The sequence below is a fragment of the Capsicum annuum genome, chromosome 7 (genome assembly GCF_002878395.1).
Source record: "Capsicum annuum cultivar UCD-10X-F1 chromosome 7, UCD10Xv1.1, whole genome shotgun sequence".
In the NCBI taxonomy this organism is placed as follows: domain Eukaryota; kingdom Viridiplantae; phylum Streptophyta; class Magnoliopsida; order Solanales; family Solanaceae; genus Capsicum; species Capsicum annuum.
In genome coordinates this window covers 36629743-36639227 of record NC_061117.1, presented here as the reverse complement: position 1 = coordinate 36639227, position 9485 = coordinate 36629743, and the positions used below count along the sequence as shown (strand labels likewise).

At 32.9% G+C, this 9485-nt stretch overlaps 1 long non-coding RNA gene across 2 annotated transcripts; it reads left to right on the top strand.

Annotated features, from left to right (window-relative positions):
• Positions 1-1521: 1521 nt before the first annotated feature.
• Positions 1522-8238, top strand: LOC107877783. 2 transcript variants are annotated; one of them, XR_001676514.2, is made up of 9 exons: positions 1522-2478; positions 2586-2678; positions 4122-4379; positions 4721-4842; positions 5712-5911; positions 6222-6285; positions 7473-7558; positions 7695-7947; positions 8028-8238. It is a non-coding gene; the product is annotated as an uncharacterized LOC107877783 (long non-coding RNA). The 2 variants fall into 2 exon arrangements; XR_007042697.1 differs by having other exon boundaries at positions 2226-2478; positions 7704-7947.
• The last annotated feature ends 1247 nt before the right edge of the window (positions 8239-9485 follow it).

The following is a 9485-nucleotide window of genomic DNA, read 5'->3' as shown; positions in this document are numbered from 1 at the left end:
TCCACCTCTGATGAATGGAGAAAATTTTGTGGTTAATTTTCAACTGCTTAGCGCGCTGATAGTGGAACAGAGGATTAGTCTCACGGCTGCCAGCTGTGGGGATACCTTGGAAAACCAAAAAAATAACATATGAATTACCCAATAATTGAAATAAATAATTGTATCTACCATATGAATCACCATAATACCATATATATGAATCACCCAATAATTGAAATAAATAATTGTATTGTATTACCCATTAATATCATATGTATCACCCGTAAAAATCATACAAAATGTATTGATGCATGAATCACCATAATACCCATATAATGATATGAGATTTTAGGAGAGAAAAAAAAAAGCTGCATGCATTAATGGAGAAAAAAAAATCAAGAAGGAAGATGATTTAAGCATTAGTGAAAGAGAAAAAATCAGGAAGGAAGATGATTTAATTGTTGATAATTAGGGAGATATTTTAGGGAAGAAAATCTTGAATGAGTTAATGGTGGAGTAAAAATTGAAAGTGGGGTTTTCTTGATATGTATCAAGAGTAAAATTGAAAAATTGAATTTTAAAGCTACTCTTTTTCATCCTCAAAATCATCGAAATTATATTAAAATTTCATTAAATTCAAAAAAGTGCCTTTTTCTTTTGAAACACTTTCATATAAATTCAACAAACAATATCATCAAATAACATGAGACTTCAATACGAAATAAATTTTTTAAGCTTCAGTTATAAACTTTTTAATAAAAGAGAAATTTATGTTTTATTTTTTTATCATAAAAATATAAAATTATTTGGTAAAGCTAAATTTAACAACATCTTCACGTATTATTGTCATATATTTCAATCTTAACTATTACTACCTCTTTTTCATTTTACTTTATTCTTATATTCAATATTAGGCGTTTCACTTTGTTTGTTCATTCTTTGGCGAAACCCTTTCAACAGAGGCAAATGTCATTTCTATTAGAATCTTACTTTCCTTGGCTACACAAAGATCATGGCCATTGTATCAGTTAGATGTGAAAAATGCTTCTTGCATGAGGACTCGCATGAGGAGATGTATATAGAGATAGCACCCGGATATGGAATGAAAGGGGAGTCACATAAAGTATATGCAGATTGAAGAAAGCCCTGTATGAATTGAAGCAATCTCCGAGGACGTGGTTTGAGAAGTTCAGTAAGGCCATAGTTTAGTTTGGCTACATAAGGTGTGCTTCTGATCACACACATTTCGTAATGTAATAATAGGAAATCGAGAGGTTTTTTCCTTATACTACACTTCATATTAAAAAAACATATAAAGTATGTAGTAGTTAATTTAAAATTCTAAGACATTATTAGTATGATTAATTTAGTAAAATATTTTTTAAAATAAATTCTTTTAAAGATATACCATATTAATAAGGGTCAAATAATGAGAAACGAAAAAGCCAAGCAACAAAAATATGCTTATATGATTAGTTCAGCAAAATATTTTTTAAATTTTTTTTTTTTTTTTTTTTTTTAAGATGCATCAGATTAATAAGGACCAAATAATATGTAATGAAAAAAAAGTCAAGCAATTGCTCACGCTACTCTCTATAAATAAAAATACAAGATAGAGAATTGGGGAATGGAAATATAAAATAACCGACAGCAAAACTCCCCTTTTTCGTTTTCTTTCATCCCTCCTCTTCTTCCTCACATCATCATATTTGGACGTGACCATACCTTTTCACTGAGAAATTTGCTGGATTGGGTTGATCTCACTATGCCATATATATAATAGCTAGCGTCTTTTCAAATTTCTTTTTTTTTTTTTCAATTACTTTGTGGATCATTTACATTGTAATAAGCATCAAATTTATTACATGATGAATTCAATTAAAAGAATATCACGTTCTTCGTACTCGTTTGTTCCATTTTACTTGTCACAATTTTTTTCATTGTATTTCTACTTTTATTTATCATTTTTGACATATCAAGAAAAGATAATTTTTTTTTTTTTTTTTTTATCCTTAGTATTAATTATTTTTTTAAATTAAAATATAAACATCATTTAATAGAGTAACTACGATAAAATAATTATGCTATTAATTAGTCTTCTTAATTAATATATTAAATTAAATTGTGACAATTGTAATTGAAACGACTGGGGTACATCGAATTCACTTAGCAATTACAAAAAGCATAATGGGCTGGCTAAATGACTTTTGGCCTTTCAGATGAAAGATAAATGGATTGTTCTAGGGCTTTTTATTTTATATCTGATAAGCCCAAAAATCTGCAAATTTCATCTTATATCCGTAAATCAGTAGATTTGGGCAAAAAACAGTTGCAATCTTTTTTTTTTTTTTTTCTTACAGTAGAAAAGTAGGATTTCTCTGTATTTTCGGATGAGGTATTTTTGACAGATGTTGTCTTCAGCAAAACCCGCTACTCTTCTTGATTTGGTCATCGTTATCTATTTTTCTCCTCGCTTGTCATCTTCCCTATTCTTCTCAGGTAATTACTTACATTGTTAACAGTTGTTCTTTGTTCAATTTCGCTGATTCATATCATATAATTGCTTAAATTGTTATCAATTGTTCTTGGTATGCTTATTTTTGTAGTTGTTGGCACTTTTTCCTCTCAACTTGCGACAAAGAAGATTTAGGAGACTGAGTAGGTGGAGTCAAATCACATTTTGCTATTTACTGGTCAAGGTATGTCCCTGCTTTGTTTTTCCTGTTTCAGTGGGTATAATCGCTATCTAACTTACTGCATTGGCATATTGGCTGCTAGAATTTACCGGGCCGATTAGGTCCTAAAATCTTTGCAAGCCATACTGATGAGTGGCGAGAGTAGTACTGGTGATTGGCGAGAGTCGGAGACAAAATTGATCCTACATACTACATTTCAGTCATGTTTTTTCTATGATCGTTATAATACAAAATACTTTTGTACACAATTTAGATTTTGTAGACAACCATTCTGAAACCATTTCCTAATGTCTAATTGGAGATAAAAATTAATGGAATGTGATAATTAGTGAAGCATGCAGGGCGGCCTTATGATTTGTGTTATGTAATAGTCGCAACTCACAAATTGAAGAGTGAAATTGCCGCCCGTCGCACGAAGCATCCTGCTACCTAACAGGATTTGAAGAAACCTTATTTAGCGTTCGGATCCTTCATAGTAACCACCGTGAATTTGTACAATACACTTAAAGTAAACATGTCATGTTTTGTAGCTATATAACTAGGGACCTATCTTTCTAATGATATATGCACCGAGTCAAGTTTATAGCTTAGCTGCTCTGTTTGAGTATGCAGCTTCTCCTGTCAACAATAAAGCTTATAACTTAGCTGCTCTCTTTGAGTATGCAACTTTTCCTGTCAACGATATACTATGGCGTGAAGAAACATAACGAACAAAAGAGATAGGGGGAGAAGAAAGGGGTTGAATGTACATACTGTCAGTTTTATCCCGTTAAGTTGCTCGACAAAAGAAGGAACTTCTGGATGATGTAAGATTCTCACAAATTGATATTCTGCGAACATACTAGCTGATGACCTCTCTGCTGGATTTCTACGGAAACAACAATGCTAGAAATCTTTTCCTTCTGGTAATAATGTTTCAGGTATTGGTGGGGTATTTCTTAGAACCTTGAACATTGCTGCAGCCTGCAATAGTTAAAGTTAATTGATAGAATCAACTCGAAAGATTTATAAGTGTTGAAGTCTAAGATAGCACATGCACGATCTTGCTCTTTAATTTGGTGAAATTATACAAAGAAAGGTTGCATATCTAGAGTATAAGCAAGACTCAAGTCGCTGTTATTTTTCCGCTGCTTAACGTTCCTCCATTTCTGATGTTGAAAAGTTCAAGCAGCAATTAATGATTTGATAATTCATAACTTGATTTTGAGTTTCGACAAGGCAAATCTAAACACAGTAAAAAATATCTTTAACACTATTAGATGGCCAATGACACAAATAAAGGTACATTGGGAGAAATCAGATATTTGATTACACTAATTCGAATGATTTTTAAATTCCTGCACCAAATTATAGCTCATGATCCGGATCACTTGAAGTGCAATCCTCACAACATAGTTACCTGCTGCCACTTCTATCATGTTGAAACAATTGTGTTTACTGTTACAGGCAGAAAGAAAAAGGAAGCTCGGTTTGCCACCAGAAGATCCCGCTTCCCCCAAACCTTCTACTGCACCTGTTGTGGAGGAAAAAAAGATGTTTATTTATTCAAAAACTCTGTTTATAGATTTGTCCGATTCAGACATATATTGTCCAACTCAAACTTTTTGTATGTATTTTTGTTAGAGCTCATTTTTGCCTGTCAGACCAGCTACAAAGGCAGAGCGGATGAGAGAGTGCCTGCGAACTCTTAAACGGACCCACAAGGTAATCATCCAGTTGTTTTTCAGATACATAGAGTACTTTCTTGCAGGTTAGAGCTTTGGAACAAAGAGTAGAATGGATACTTCTTTTTTCTTTCTTTCTTTAGTGCAACAGATTAGGAAGCTAGACAAATTATAATGAGTTTAAAATACAAGGATAGAATGGATACTTCTTTTTTCTTTCTTTCCTTGGTGTATCGCATTAGGAAGCTTTTTCTTTTGAAAAGTAATCAACAAATACTCCCAAGGAGCTTAGTAACCTATGAATGACATTCTACATTCCTTCGGTGGGTTTTTGATATGAATGAGATGTTGTTCAAACTTCATTTTCCTCTTGCGATCCAGGATGATGATGCCAAAGTCAAGACTGCTTTCAACACGCTGCCAACTTATGCAAAGAATGTCGCTACAAATCCCAATGAGAAGAAATTTCGCAAGATTAGACTTTTAGTAATGCTGCTTTTCAGGTTAGATGTCATCAAGAAATAGTTGTGCCTCGGTTTTGATCTTTAGTTACACTTCTGAAACGACTTCTTCACTCCTTGAAGTTCTAGAAGAGAAACCTCATTTAATCCTTGCTTTTGTAACCTTATTAGTTGGTTTCCGTCATTCAGTTTCTGAAAAATAGGGAGTGGGGTGAGGTTTATGTACTTGATTATTTGCTTAGTCGATTACTTTTGCATGCCAAACTGCTGGATAATTTAGGACCCTCTCCGATATTTCTTTCATTGTTTAGTTTCTGGTTGGCGGTGGGTAGCTTTAATTGTGCAGTGACAAGTTTCGTAAATATTTTGAAAATTTAGAAATAGCATTGGCATTTGCCAGAGCCTATGAATTGAGCATTACTATAGGTGGTATTATTCGCTAATATGCTTATATTTGTTGGTATCTAGAATTTGTTGTTTAGGTGATTCTTTGATTGAACCACGCTAAGTAGATGTCATAGGATGTATATGCATAGTATGACCAATTGTTGATTTCTTTAGTTGTCTTTTAAAACTTTTGAGTGTCTATAATGTCAAATCAGAGGGTTGCGGAATGCTGTTTAAGAGACTGACTTCAAACTTTTCATGCTTTCTTTCTTTTTAATTTTGATATTATCTTCCTACATATGAATGTACCAAGATTAAGAAACTTCTCCTAGGTTCTCTATTGTCTTTTCTTGACTTAAGTTGTGGCTTTTTGTGTGATGTGCACTTATTTCCTTGGTTAGTTTTGTCGAAAACAGTGTCCCTGATGGCCAAAGTACCAGTCTCACTTTAACTTGTCATAGCTTTGTGAACTGTTCAAAAGAAACTCTTTGAAGATTCTATGATCTGAGCTTAACCTGTTGCAGGGCCACAAGAAATGGATAACTGGTATTTCTTGGGAACCTGTACACCTCAGTGCTCCATGTCGCCGATTTGTAAGTGCAAGTAAAGATGGTGATGCACGGATATGGGATGTTACCACAAGGAAGTGTCTCATTTGCCTCACTGACCATACACTTGCAATAACATGTGTAAAATGGGGCGGAGATGGAGTTATATACACTGGGTATATTTCTTTAGAGCATTTCATTTTATAGATTGTTGTTATTTATGTACTATATTGATCTTCGTGGAGAGCATCTACTTACTGTGATTGGCCCATTTGATATCGATTTATTGAACTTTTGCTGGTTCCTTTTGGTGAATAGATCTCTCTTTTTTTTGTGTGTGCTTGGGAGGGGTGGGGTGTGTGTGCACATATATATGTATATACAGATATATATATATAGAGATAAGAGACTGAGCCGTGGAATCCGAGCATTAGCTTATGAAATCTTCTATATGGTGTTAGTAACATTTATTAATTCATATTTCAGATCTCAGGACTGTACAATCAAGGTATGGGAAACCACGCAAAGGAAGCTAATTCGTGAATTGAAGGTGAAGTCTTTAATTTTTGATTATTGTGGGACTTTTCAACTGTTCTCATGCATGTGTTGTGACTTTGTATTATTATTCGTGCCTGCATTCAATGAGGTTGATATGTGCTTGGTGGGCTTTTCTACTTTCTTGAGATCCCTGAGAAGCTTTCTTTCAATTTACAATTCAATTAGAAATGAAATTTTCTGACTGCTCGAAAGTGAGGTTTGTGATATACTATCATTTGTCTGTGTTGTCCCTTGTGGTGACATATGGGCAATTTGTCGAGCACCAGTATTATAGTTAGTTGGAGTTTTCTATCATTTAAAGAAATTCTCAGTCTAAGGTGGAACATTTATATTCTTATAGATTTTGAAGCTAGTGGATCTGTGGATGTGCATATATGAAAAGTGGAGTTGTATTGCCTAGGTGCCCATGAATAAGATGTCCTGGAAATTATGACTAAATGGATAGCGTTTATTTATGCTCCTAAAGTCTTATGGTAGTGCCTCTGTATCTGTAGTCGTAACATGATTAGAGAACTCAAAAAGAATCACAAGGCTCTTTAAATCTTCACTTGCTTAAGAAAATATGACAGTTTATTTGGGTTAAGTTGATCTAAGTTCACTGAAATGCTTTTAACGAATATCAGAATTGCATCAGATAAATGATCCTGAGAGTGTGTTGTGCACAATGAAAGTTTCTCCGAATGTTTGATTTGAGAATGCTTGGTATCTATCTGAATGGTGGCATTCTCCTTTTAACATTCTGGGCATTTGTAGGAAATCTCTGCCTCTACAGCAACTTTGTTCAGTATGTGAGTCAATTTGAGCAATTGCAGGATGGCCCTCGGCCTTCCATAGTTGACTAGCCTAATATTGACGTGTTCTTTTGATTGTATTCCAGCAACTTTCTTCAGTATCTGTTTCTTTCATGTATGTGATGAAATGGAAAGAATTTTTCCCTGAGAATGACTTTAAGGAGCCACCTTACTTTGATGGTCGATCTGTTTGCTACCCATCCTCTGAGATTCTTCGACACTATCTAGCTTGGGGACAAGTTGATTGTGAATACTTTTTATTTTAGTCATTGTTTTGAAGAATTTAGGCAAATCAATAAGAGTTATAATGACCTATCATTCCAGGTGTCAAACTAAAGAGAATGAATGCATGAATCTAGCATCACAATGCAATACTTTGACTTTGTAGGTCACATAAACAATCAGTATCATACTTGCTTCTGGATGCTTGTTAAGTCTGCAAAGAGCATAACTGAAGCTCAGAGCTACCGAAAGGTGCTGAATCCTTTTCCCTTCTTTGGTATTACAGGATCCTTGTTCTAGATGTAGTAGTTCACAGATATTAGTCCTGCATAAATATGATGGAAAACCTTTTGTCACTTCATCGCTAAGATTATTAAAGTGTTTCTAGATCTTGCAGCTTTTGAGAAGAGCACAAAATTTCATTGAATAATCTATAGTACTTGACTCCACAATTGTGCAACAAGGGTAGATTTGGAATTTCACAATTGAGAAAAGAAGCCACCTTGATCGACTTTTAGAAACAATAATTTGGAGGTTAGACCTGGTGAGAACATTGCTATAAGGGCGGAGGTGGGCTTATGAAAGTCAAACTCTTCTGGCAGTAATTAATTCTTGGAGAGGTTCCATGTATCGAAGGAACTGTAAGTTCTATTCGTTACTTGCTGTTTTTTTTTTTTGCTTAGTAAAAATGCCAAGCAAGTTCTCAAAGTTTGAATTGCAGGTACGTTCATAATTTACTTCATCTCTATCAATGTAAATATCCAACAATCACTATCATATGTAAATGTGAGCATCCAATCAAATGAGAGTCTCTTGCTGTTACATCTTCATTTTATTCTACTATACGCGTTGTTGTACGGGCATACCTATGTAGTAAATAACATAAATACCAATCCTTTTGGAAGTAATTACACTCTCTTTCACTTTTTTAATTATTTACTCTCTCTTCCTATTAATATACATAACATAGTCAATATATACATAGTAGTTGTGTATATATTGGGATTTTTGTAATATGTTTAGGGAGTTGAGATTTTTTGTAATATTGAAAACATAAGTTGTGTATTTGTGTAATTTTTAGTTTTATTTTTATAACATAAAGTACATTTAAGGAGTAGAATTAGTAGAGATCATAAAGATCATCATTGGTTATTGCTACGTGGATTTGATTGTCAAATTTTTATGATGGGCTGATTTTATATATACTAGATAACTTAATCGTGCTATGCGCGGTCATAAAGGAAAACTTAATTAACTGTACAAGCTAAATTTTTTAAAATATTTGAATATTAAAAGACATTTTTCTAGTTTTCAAATCCAAATATATATTTAATACTAAAAAAGACTTCTTTTCGTTTTTAAATTCATATAAATCAACATTGGAAGTAGAATTCATCTTATTATTCATACTCAGTTCTAAACTTTCTACGTTTTATGCATGTCTCATTGCATAAATGATTATTAAAGTCATAATGACATAGACTTTTAGTTTTCTAAACTGAAAAATTGATGATTAATTAAGAGAATGTAATTAAGAAATGTTTTTTATATTTTCTAACATAACATATAAATATGGAGAAAATAAGAAAAAAACTCAAGAAAATGAGAAAAAAGATAAATGAAAATTCTAGCTTTTAAGATGTGCCACATCACTTTTTGTATAACCTTATATATATATATATATATATATATATATATATATATATATATTAGGAATAATACCCACGAAAATGTTTGAATTTTACTCAAATTTTTAGCTGAGCATATTGAACTTTGCGGGGGTCTTATTACACACCTATACTCTTTTAAGTGGAATTAATTGCCCCCGCAAAGTTATAACCAGTTTTGACGTCGGGAGGTGTGGTACACGTGCTGTTTCTTCTCCATTTTATCACTTTTCAATATTTTTTCACCATTATAACCACCATATTAAAGATTCCACAACTCAAATTCCTCCTACAAATCAAATTCCAAATGATTTCAGTCCTTTCCAACTCAAATTTCACATTCAAATTGGAAACTTTCATTAATGGAATTTTCAAATTTGGAAATTGAAAATGGAAACTGAAAATGAAAATAGGAAACTTGGAAACTGAAAATGGAAATTGGAAATTGAAAATTCAATCTTCAAATTTGTTCATACTAGAAACTGGAAACTGAAATGGAACTCCAAAAAACT